The sequence below is a fragment of the Puma concolor genome, chromosome E1, assembly GCF_028749965.1.
Source record: "Puma concolor isolate L17-30 chromosome E1, mPumCon1.1.hap2, whole genome shotgun sequence".
Taxonomy (NCBI): domain Eukaryota; kingdom Metazoa; phylum Chordata; class Mammalia; order Carnivora; family Felidae; genus Puma; species Puma concolor.
In genome coordinates, this window is record NC_141680.1 from 46,836,720 (window position 1) to 46,848,724 (window position 12,005).

Here is a 12,005-nt window from a genome sequence, read left to right on the forward strand (position 1 = left end):
GAGAGAGGGAGAATGAATATTCCAAGCAGGCTCCATGCTCAGCAGAGCCTGATATGGGGCTTGATCCAAAAACTGTGAGATCACAACCTGAGCCTATATCAAGAGTTGGACGCTCAACCAATTGAGCCACCCAGGTGCCCCCTAAAATGCCTCCCAATCTATTATTCTGCTGTGTGCTTTACTCCAGTTTATATAAAAATATCTGTCTGTAAATACCAGGCTACTATCTGAGTGGGAATTCATTTTAACTCATATTTTGCCACTTGCTTTTATAAGCATTTTATGGTAAATTTACTTTGTCGCCACGTGCCGTATAAAAAAAATCTATTAAAATTTTACACTCTGGATTGATTTTTGGTTACATAAATGCAGGAAGATACAGTGCCAATATTTCCTTTGGTAATACCACATGAATAATATATTTAATGTTGCCAGCTATGTACCAGTATTTATTTGTATAAAACTATACATGCTGTATAGATTTCTTTTTTAGCTATGTGAATTTATACTTTAATGGTTCTTTTTAGTGGGTTAGAAGAATATTACCACATATCCAGAATTTAGGATGATTAATAGGATCCAAGAGTATAGAATATTTATGGTACTTACTTGAACAAAAAGTCATTTCCTCTAAAAAAGCTCTTTTATTTATAAACACTTTGAAACTACACAATGGGAAAGCACTTGAAAATTTAGGGTTCAGCTTACATGTTGGCCAATACGGAAAACGAAAAAGTGAGTTTTGTTTTTAATTTTTTAAAAATCATCTTGAATGGTGATTTTAATGGAAATGTTTCATTAGAAGAGGAGAAACAGATCAACACAGGGACTTTTATGTAAGGAGGCTTAACCTCTCTTAAATGTGGCAACCAAGCTCCTCCTATTTTTACTACAAATTAGGAATTATACATTGAATCCTCAAAAGGTATCACTGAAAAAAACCTCTCCCATTGCACCAGAAGAGGTAATGATCTGAATCAACTCAGAGGTGGTTACTAACTTTGCTTTAAAAAAAAAAAATAAATAAATAAAAAATTAAGGAATGCAATTTCAGCTAACAGAGAAAAGATAAGAATTTGCAATACTATGCCCCTTACCATACCCGCTGCTAACTTACTGTCAATGAGTTCGACAAAAGAGGTTACTAATATAACAACTCTTTCTATTTGATAAACCCTATCTTCAATGCCTACAGGAGAGCAACAGCAGTGGTAGATACCTCCTTTTTCTCAAAAATAAACTAAAGCAAAAGCTGACTTATCTGAAAGTAACACTAAAGCTAGGCACTGAATCATGTCATACTTGACTTAGTACAGTCTTAAATGAAATCACTTCTTTCTAGACAAAGACGGAAAATGTGTAAATCCAGCAGAACAATGCTGGTGGGTGATACTTTTCCCTGATCCAGAATTAAAATTTTTTTTCATTAAATAATCATGAACATGCTAGAAAGACCTGTAATCCCATCTTTGATTCTATTTCATTTCTATTTCCAGTTCTTTCACCTATATAAAAAAAAGTTCTAGTACCAAATTATAAGTAAAAATGACTGCCCACAGCAAGCCACATAGTACTATGTTCAAAAACTGGCACCTAAATTATTTCATAGAGTTATGTGCTATTTCCAAGAATGCAAGAAAATCTAAGACACCTACATTCTGAATCTCCAGGTTCTTTAGATGACTTATAAAACGAATAAAGTAAAATTCAGATGATCACTGAACACACAGAATATACAGTTCCTAGATTCACAGTATCCAGGGCAAGAGTCAGGATCACAAGAATAGAAAATCTTGACATTATTGAGAGCCATATTTAAAAAATGTATATACAATGATTCACTACCTAGTTCAAAAGCAGTATGAAACCAACAGGGGAAAGAGCAGGAACACAGGTTAAAAGCAAGTTCTCACTTTTATTTACTTTATGTGAACCTAAACATGAAAACTGGCCTCTGGAAATAACTGCAACATCTGCCTCACAGGAATGTGGCATTCATAAAATGATAAAATCCTAACTGCAAAGTACAATGTGTGTATTAGAAAAGATTAAATAAACATAACTTTGAATTTCAACTCTGTCTCGTAAAAGATACAAAAGAAGGGAAAAGAGAAATAAGGAAATCTCAAAGAGGCAGACAAATATAGGAAACAGAGGTTTTCAGTTAGCAGAATTCTGAATTTGAGTGTTTGGCTTCAGAGTCATCCAAAGGAAGCTCCACTCTACACAGCAAAACTAAAGTGCAGTTTCCCTTGAATAACAACACGGAGTTAGGGATGCCAAAACTAACTAACTAACTAACTAACTAACTAACTAACTAACTAACTAACTGCCTTCTAATGACCGGAAGCTTCACCGATAACAACAGTCAATTAATAGACATTTTGCATGTTATGTGTATTATATACTGTATTCTTCCAATGAAGCTAGAGACAATATTAAGAAAACCATAAGGAAGAGAAAATACATTTATAGTACTGTATTCATAGAAAAAAAATCCACGTACAGTGGACCCTCCCAGTTCAAACACATGTTGTTTCAAGATTCAACTGTAGTTCATTAGAACAGACCACTGTATTCAGCGACAACTTCAATGACATTAGCCTCTGCCCAAATATACAGAGATGGAGGAAATAAAGTACAGAGGGAGGGGGGCAGTCTACCATCAAATATCTTTCATGTTTTAGCTGTAAAATAAAAAACTTAGAGAAGAATGGGCTAAGAAACGGTTTGTATCTGTCATTCTAACTGGTTATTACAGTTTTCTAGAGAGGTTTGTGGTAGTAATAGGAAATAAATGTACCAGACCAATTCTAAACTGCCAATTCATCCTGATAAAGACTCTGGGGGTTGAACATTTACACTTGACCCTTTTGTCCTACGGCCTAAACCAGATTACCTCTGAAACTGAAAGGAGATTTGTGTATTTTGGCATATTATTTCAGCCAAACTATCAACGATCACAAACTCTTCCTCCTCCTCCCAATGCCATTTGATAAATATTTAAGCACCTATTATTTACTGCCAGGGATTGTACTAGGTGCTGGGGATACAGTAATAACAAACAAGAACTGTGGCTCATTAAGCTTAGAGTTTAATGGGCAAGACAATATTAATAAACAGATAATCATGCAAAATGTTAAGAGATTATAACTATGACATCAGATCTAGAAGATGTCTCTGTGTTATAAACATTTAACCTAAGCTCCAAAGAATAAATCAGGACTTGGACAGGCAAACTTACTGTGGACGAAAGGTCTCAGGGGTGGTGAGGGGAATGTGGGGAGGTGTAGAAGATACTGAGGGCTGTGGTGTGTCTTAACAAGAAACAACATGTATACAAGATTGTGCAGCTGGAGCTTAGACAGTGAACAAGGGGAAGAATGCACTGGAGTTGTTGACACTGGTTATGGGTAGGTGGGGCCAGATCCACAAAACTCTGTAATCTATGTCAATTTTATGAAACAGTATTAAGCAGTCTTGGTCTTGTCCTATGTTCTTACATTTATCTTGGACTCTTTTTAAATGAAAAATTTCAAATACAAGCTAATGGATAATGAATTCCCACATAACCATCAACTAACTTCAAGAATTATTAACTTTTTGCCAATCCTATCTCATCTATAACATTTATCCCTCATCTCCATAATTCTCAAGTAATCCCCACTATCAGATCATTACACCTGTGTATATCTCCACATGTAGCTCTAAAAGGTAAATTCACTTAAAATATAGTATACTATATACTACACTATATATACATACACACATAATACCATACCATGTATCATATATTTGTAGTATAATATGCTATAAACTTTCATAATTTGAAAAACAGGAACTCCTTAATGTCAAATATCCTGTACTGTCTCAATTGGTTTGTCCAAATCAAAGACAAGTAAGATCCACACTGCATTTGGTTAATGCATCTCAAATTTGGAACAGATTTCTTCTTTTTCTCCTTGCAATTTATTTGTAGAAAAAACAGATCTGTCCTTTTAAGGGACAAAAAGTGGATTTTACTGATTGTTATCCTTGTCACAAAGCCCACACTTTTGAACTTTATAAACTCAATCTTTAAACTACTTTAAGTTTGTTATTTAGTGTTTATTTAGTACAGATCAAATTATTGGTGCTTTCGAACATTTCATTTTTACATGTTTAAGACTGAGGTGTGCTAAAACACACCCAACCTTTAGAGATTTAAGTACTCCAAACTCTTCTCAATGCCCATTTCTCAGGCTTTTTATTAATCATGGTAACACACACATAATATATAATTCTGCCATGCACAGTAAAAACAAAAAATGTAACAATTCTTCAGCAGAGCCCCTAGCAGCACTCAGATCAATCTGTTTGTCACATTCAATTAAGTCTCCAACCTGACAATATCCAGGTGCATCTTTTATGCCTAAAACTCACCTTCCTCTGGGGACATCTTTCCTGACAAACTTTAGCTTGGAATTGATTACTTTGTATTCTTCAAGCTTAGTGTGACCCTCTTCTTTTGTTATTTATGTGTTCTATATTTCCAAGTCATGTCATGAAGACCTTGATCGGCCTTCAACTAGATTATCCATGCCTCTTTATCGGCACTACCTACCATATGGTTTTAACTGTAGATCAATTTTCAATGATTATCTGTCTGCATACATGTAGTTTACAAATAAGAACTTCCAGGAAATCTAAAACATATGAGACTTATTCAGGCAATGGCTTGTCCTGCTTAATTTTCAAACTGTAAAAAACAAAACAAAACAAAAACCACAAAAAACCTCACCTAACTGAAGCTTGAAAGACCCAGAATGCCTTTGACACACTGAAGTATTCCAATGGAGAAAGAGCATGACAAAGAAGGATGGAAGTGGCTTATAGTTCCTCTTGGCTGGCTGTAGGACTAGACAGAATCTGAGCGTGAAGATTCAGAACAAAACACTGGCCTAGTTACGGTGTCTTTTTCAGAGAATGGGACTCTGTTATGTTTCAAGAATAAAGCAAAATGACAAAGTTAATACTGAAAGACTCTCAGTTATTCAAAAACTGCTACCCCAGAGTGGCTACTCCAGAGTGAACCAATCAATTTTCTGTCTACTTTTCTGCCTATGGAGTCTACTATTTTAGAGTGGATTCCATTTTAGAACCTTTCAAAAATCAAACTGAGGTTAGAATATTCCTAAACAGTTAAATAAACCCACTTGTTCAAGAGCTCATAAATTAAAGTATTAAGAGTAGCTATTTTTTGATCTAGCTCACTCACCTAAGCAGGAGACTGACAAGGAGCATATCTTACAATTTAAAAGTACTTATTGTAAGCAGCAGGGGACTTAGAAACTTCTCATAAACATCACAATAAAGACTGAAAGGGAAACAATCCTATCTTCAGCATTTCCCAACACCCCAGCCCTGGGAGTTAAAGTGGAGGATGACAGGCACTTCTTATTCCATGGGGGACAGTTTGCTTCTGATTATCTCTAAAACAATGAAAATCTATGGATTCAGCCTCACAGAGTAACTATATAATAACAGAACTCCTATAGGGAAATGTTTTTAATCCTCACTTTAATAACAAAATAGAGCCTGTTAGAAAGAATATAGTGTATGGAGTTAGTAAATGCTAAATTCCAAATCCTGGCGCTACCATTTAGCTAGCTAGCTATAATCACTGAGCCAGGTATGGAAATATGAAAGAGCCAACATTCCTATCAATGCTCAATGTCCAGGAATGATGTTCCAACTTCAGTGTGTATAAGAACTATCGGAGAGTTAAAATGAGTCCCAGGGACTTGCATGAAAAGAAGCCTCTTGGATAGTTCTCAGGCAAGAAATGTGCAAGACCATACTTTCAGAAACATAACTCAGAGCTACTGAGGTTCAGAAATGAAAGGATTCATCTTAAAGAACATGAAGTTGAATCAAAAATCAATTTGTTAGTTAACTTAACAGTTCTTAAAATAGAAGAACTTCTGGTCCAGGAGAGATGGTATGGACTCTTCTTCCAGCACATCCCTGCAAAAAACACAGCTAGAAGCCCTGGAAATAACCCAAGAGGCAACCAAATTTTCGAAAAGCTCTGAAAAGTGGGAAAAGGAAGAGGAACTGGTTAGGGACTTCAAGACTAGAACAAGAGTGTGACATCGCATCTAAAAACTCCCATTCAATCAAAGGTAACCCTGGCCTAGAATTTCCTAACTTCCGGCCTAGCAACAAAAGTGGCCCAGAAAGGCTCATCACTCCTCTGGATGGAATAGGAATACCAACCCCACCCCCAACCGTATCAGGCAAGCTCTGCAGCAACAGAAAAGGGGAAGGATCAGGAGGTCAGCAAACAATACGAGGCCAGGGGAAAACATTATTACACTTCTCTCTTTACTTTTTACAACAAAGACTCATTATGTCTAATCTCTCTCCTCCCATTCTCTCTTAAATCCAAGTTTTCACCCCCACTAACTGCACTGAAACTGCTATTCAAGGTCACCAATGACCTCCACTGTCCTAAATCCAATTCTCGGTCCTTATCACCCAAACTATCAGCAGCATCTAACACAGGTGATCACTCATCAAAATATTTTCTTCATTTGTGTTTCAAGACATCATATTAACCTGATTTTTCTCCTGCCTTTTTCAATTCTTTTTAAGACTCCAACTGCCCACAACTCTAAACCTTTCTACACTCACTTCCTAGGGGACCTTATCAAATATCATAGCTTTAAGTATTGTCTACATTTCTAACTCTCAAATTCTTACTGCTAGCCAGGACTGCTCCCCTGAATTCCAGATTGCTGTATACACCTGCCAACTCAACACCAGCACCTGAATGTCTAAGAAGCATCTCAATCTTACTATTCAAAACTGATACTCCTTCTTCCCCATCCTTTATACCTTTCCAAACATGCTTCAATTGGATTGATGTGTCTAGGTGAAAAACCTTGGTGTTATCCTTGACTTCAAACCCCTTACCCCGTCTTATCTCTCTCACAGACACCTCCTCCTTCCCCCAACACACACACATCCAGTCCATCAGCCAATTTTACTGGAACTATCTTCAAAATATATCCAGTATTCGCCAATACTTTTTTGTCACCTCGCCATCACTACTTTGGTCCAAACAGCCTAGATTATTGCCAATTGGTCTGGCTCTCATCCTTGACCAAATTCATCTATTCAGTGTTAATATAGCAGCCAGAACACTGTTGTACAAAAGGTAAGTTAGAAGACGCCACTCCTCTCCCCAAAATCAATTCTTGTTGCTTCCCATCTGTCAAAATGACCAAAGACCAAAAACCAAAACCACTAAAAACTCCCAAGTCCTTACAATGACCTGTATGGCCCCAAATGGTCATGCACCACCTACTACCACCCCTCCCTGCTAGCTCACTGGCGTCATCTCCTACTCTCCTGGCTCATTCCACGTAGTCACTGCTTTTACTACTGTTCACTGAACTTGCCAGGTTAGCTATCAACCACAGGGCCTTTTAATTGCCATCCCCAAGCAGACATCCTCACTTTCTTCAGGTCTTTTCCTCACAAGTCACTTCCATGAAGACTTTCCTTTATTGCCCTATCTTAAAACTGCAAGCGTTCACCCTTCCCCAAACACGTAATTCTCTCTCCTTTTCATCCCTCCTCCTGTAAAATATTTTCATTATCTATCTTATTTGTTTCCCCCCACTAGAACCCCTTCTGGAAGAGTAGGGACTTTTGTTTACTAGCACATCCTTGGTGTCTTGAACAATGCCTGGCACGGAGTTGGTAGTCCAATACGTGTAGAAAGGAAGGAGGAAAACAGGAAGGTAAAGAGGGGAGGAGACAGGTTAGAACTGTGGTCCTAACTTTTCCTTATGATACATAAAAACCAAAGTAATCCTTGAGTGAAGCTAACCTACTTTCTCATTTGGTGCCAACTGACCTCCACAGCCTGGGACATAACTCTGTCCTCTCCTGACCAAAATGGGTGACAAAGTATCACAAAATGAAAACTGCCAGCGAGGTATCTGACCCATATTAACACCAACAGTACACCACTTGAATGGATGCTTACTGAGGGGATTATAAATCTTCTAGATGCTTTTACAAGGAAGACCAACTTCTCACATTTCAGTTCCCACACTCTTTCAAACGGTTTCCTATCGAGTTAGCATCATGAACTGTAGGACATACATAAAATATTCTAAGTTTCCTTCATTTTGAACATTCTTCCACATGACTTGAAAATTATTTTGTCAGGTTCTTCTTTACCACATACTATATAAATCTACTCCCTGCCCACCCCACCCCACCTTCAAACCCTGAAGAATTAATCTTTAATGACCTAGTCAGCCCTCAGAGATCAAACCAACCTGCAGTAAAGAATGATTAAAGGCACATGGGGTGCCTGGGTCGCTCAGTCGATTAAGCATCCAACTTCAGCTTAGGTCATGATCTTGCGGTTCATGGGTTCGAGCCCGGCGTCAAGGCTCTGTGCTGACAGCTCAGAATGGGAAGCCTGCTTCAGATTCTGTGTCTCCCTCTCTCTCTGCCCCTCCCTGCCCCCTCAAAAATAAATAAAAACATTTAAGAAAAAAAAGAATGACTGAAGGCACAGAGAAAGACACTTTCACTGTCTTAATAATTGAGAGATATCAGTAAGCAGTATTAATGAGCACAATGCACGAGCATACAGTAAGTGCTCAAGAAATGGTAGATGCTGCTGCCCTTCCTAAGTTCTGACTACCAGGCCTGGCTGACTGACTAAGCTACCACAAGATGCTCTATGCCCTTCTATCTAATGACAAGCATTTGTTTTTGCAAATGTGTAGTCCTTAAACACACTTGAGAAACAGGAACGTGACACCAAGTATCTTCTGCATATGGAGGACTGGAAGATGATGAGGGAAAGAGATTCACAGACAGATTATCCTGTAGTGGTCCCTCGCTGAAAAAAAAAGTGGATGATACACTCACCACCAATTCAGGATCACTGACAAGTAACCACAATACCTGTTCATCTTAACTCATTAAGAACCTGTTCTTGTAATACTCACAAAAACAAAAACAAAATAAACCTAAGCACACAGGAAAAATCTTCTTTGTGCTCCTAGAATAATGGCAATATAGTTATGTTAGAGTCTCTGATTTTCAACTGGTCTGAGAAAAAGCAGTGATCACATAATAAGGAGCTCTTACGGTTTACTTCATTTTACTATTTCTTCTTAAGTAACAGAAATTATAAAAATCACAAATATGGTACTTACTATGTACAAAACACTGCATATCACATATATTAATTCATGTAATTTAAAGACTCTCTCAAATAGGTATTATCATCACCCCACTATACAATGAGGAATTTAAGAAAATTAATGCAAAAAGGTGGAAGTAATTTGTCCAAGCTCATACTGCTAAGAATCTGAAGAGCTTCTCAGTTGGTTAAGTGTCCAACTTTAGCTCAGGTCATGATCTCCTGGGTTCGTGAGTTTGAGCCCCACATTGGGTTGTCTGCTGTCTGCACAGAGCCCTCTTTGGATCCTCTGTCCCCACCACCTCTCTGCCCCTCCCTCACACTTTCCTTCTCTCTCACTCTCAAAAACAAATAAACTTAAAAACAAAACAACAACAAAAAAAAGACTCTGAAGAGCCAGGACACGACTTAGGCACCCAGGCCCAGAGTTCCTATTCTTAACAGCTGGGATAATATAAACTTAAGAGAGTATCATTGCCAAATTAACTTTTTCAGAAATGAAGTCAAAAAGGGGGAGTGTGCTTAACTCACTAAGAAAAGGCTCTTATAACAAAATTCTTTCCCTTAGTTATAAGACTCATACAGACTCTGTAAGTCTTAAGATTTTGATGAAGTTATGATGCCAAGTCTAAATCTAAATCACTCTCTCAAAGTGCCAAAAAATTTAAAACCAAAAGAAACCTCAGAGATTATCTCTAAGCATCTCAATTTTTTAAATGGTCAAAATGAAACCAAAATGGGTCCCAACAGAGTGAGTCAAAAATCAATTTCCTGTCAGTCAAGCTCTTAAAGCAAGTTATCAGAAAAAGATGCTCAGAAGAGTTTGGCATGCCAACATGAGCTTAAAATTACATTCTGGGGGCACCTACGTGGCTCAGTCGGTTAAGCATCTGACTTCGGCTCAGATCATGATCTCACAATTTGTGAGTTTGAGCCCCACATTAGGCTCTGTGCTGACAGCTCAGAGCCTGGAGCATGCTTTGGATTCTGTGTCTCCCTGCACCACCCCCTCTCTCCCCCTACCTGCTCACACTCTCTTTTTCAAAAATAAACAAACATTAAAAAAAAAAATTTTTTTTTAAATTACATTCTGATTTGGGGTGCCTGGATGGCTCAGTCAATTAAGCATCCAACTCTGGCTCAGGTCATGATCTCACGGTTTATGAGTGTGAGCCCCATGTCGGGGTCTGTGCTGACAGCTCGGAGCCTGGAGCCTGCTTCGGATTCTGTGTCTCCCTCTCTCTCTACCTCTCCCCCACTCACGCTCTCTGTCTCAAAAATATGTTTATTAACATGTTTGTTAACATTTAAAAAACTTACATTCTGATTTTAAAAATTATTTTGGCTTCTTTAACTAATTGGCACTGGTAACTAGGACTCAAATGTCATCTCTTAAAAATTTAACAACCACAAGGGAAGGGAAGCAAAAATAATACAAAAACAGGGAGGGGGACAAAAACAAAACAGACTCTTAAATATGGAGAACAAACAGAGGGTTACTGGAGGGGTTGTGGGAGGGGGGAAGGGCTATATGGGTAAGGAGCATTAAGGAATCTACTCCTGAAATCATTGCTGCACTATATGCTAACTTGGATGTAAATTAAAAAAATATTAAAAAATAAAAAAAATAAGATAAAAATTTAATAATTATTTTACTGACTCAAAAATAAGACTACTTGATCAGTACCACCTTCTCTGACATTTCTATACATATACATTATGTATAAAAATACATAAAATTAAGACAAATGATCTATTCTTAGAAACAAGCAGGAGCCACATGAATAATAGGAAAACACACACTGACCATCCAAACGGCAACATCTATACTGAACTAATAAAGAATTCCACCATTGAAGGAAGTCAAGCCCCCAATCTATTCCATACTTGCATGGCCCTCAAGTCTCCTCAATCGCAAAATTGATCTTTCGGGTCCTTCTAGCTCTAAAATTCTACTTCCTCTTTGCTCCTAAGTGTCACATTACAAACAGAAGACTCAACAGTTTGTTCCCAGTTTAAGGCATATTTGCACGTCCTGCAAACAAGGTGCCTACTAATTAATAACAAACCAAAATAACTGGTGTGTCAAAGTAACCTTTGTCTCTTTAGTTAGCTTTTATGAAGCTACTTATCTTTATCCTAATGAGTTCCTGCACTAGGAACTATGTACTTATCAAATTTTACTGTTAAGAACCCTGATTCCATTATTAGCTTAAACAGACCCTAAGTAACACATCATCTAAAACTAGAACATCTATCTAAACCAGACTCATTAGGTATCAAAAAAAGAAAAAAAAAATCTTATTCTTACATATGAATTCTAAAGAAGGAATAAAGATACTAATTTCCTAACTTGCAGAACACTAAGCATGCCACTCTCAAGTTTTCCATAGGAATATTACATTTTTGATAGTTTATAATAATGCTTCCCCAGTTTAGTGATGACCACGTGTTAACATTTATTACAATCTTGTAATCAAGACAAAATGTCTCTAATATACCAATTCAATAATTCTTGATATGAATGCTTAAAAGAAAAAAAGAATGGCGAACCATTTTTAAACTAGATAACAAAATGAAAACAATGCCCGATTAGACTCTTGACTGACAGCTGACAACTTTGTGAGTAGAACTAGCTACAGGGAAGAAAAAAAAAAAAAATTACATCACTTTGAAGATTCAGTCTGGATAAAGCTTTAGAACAATTTTTCTTTTATGGTCTTTCCTTTTAAAATTAGACACGCTCTAAAGATCTGTCCAGATAGAAAGAGGTTGATCTCATTAGAAT

At 37.3% G+C, this 12,005-nt stretch overlaps 1 protein-coding gene across 5 annotated transcripts in view; it reads right to left on the reverse strand.

Annotated features, from left to right (window-relative positions):
• The window catches only part of KANSL1 (KAT8 regulatory NSL complex subunit 1), a 180,010-nt gene that overhangs the window by 56,679 nt on the left and 111,326 nt on the right, over positions 1-12,005 (reverse strand). The gene's annotated exons all lie outside the window — the stretch shown is intronic.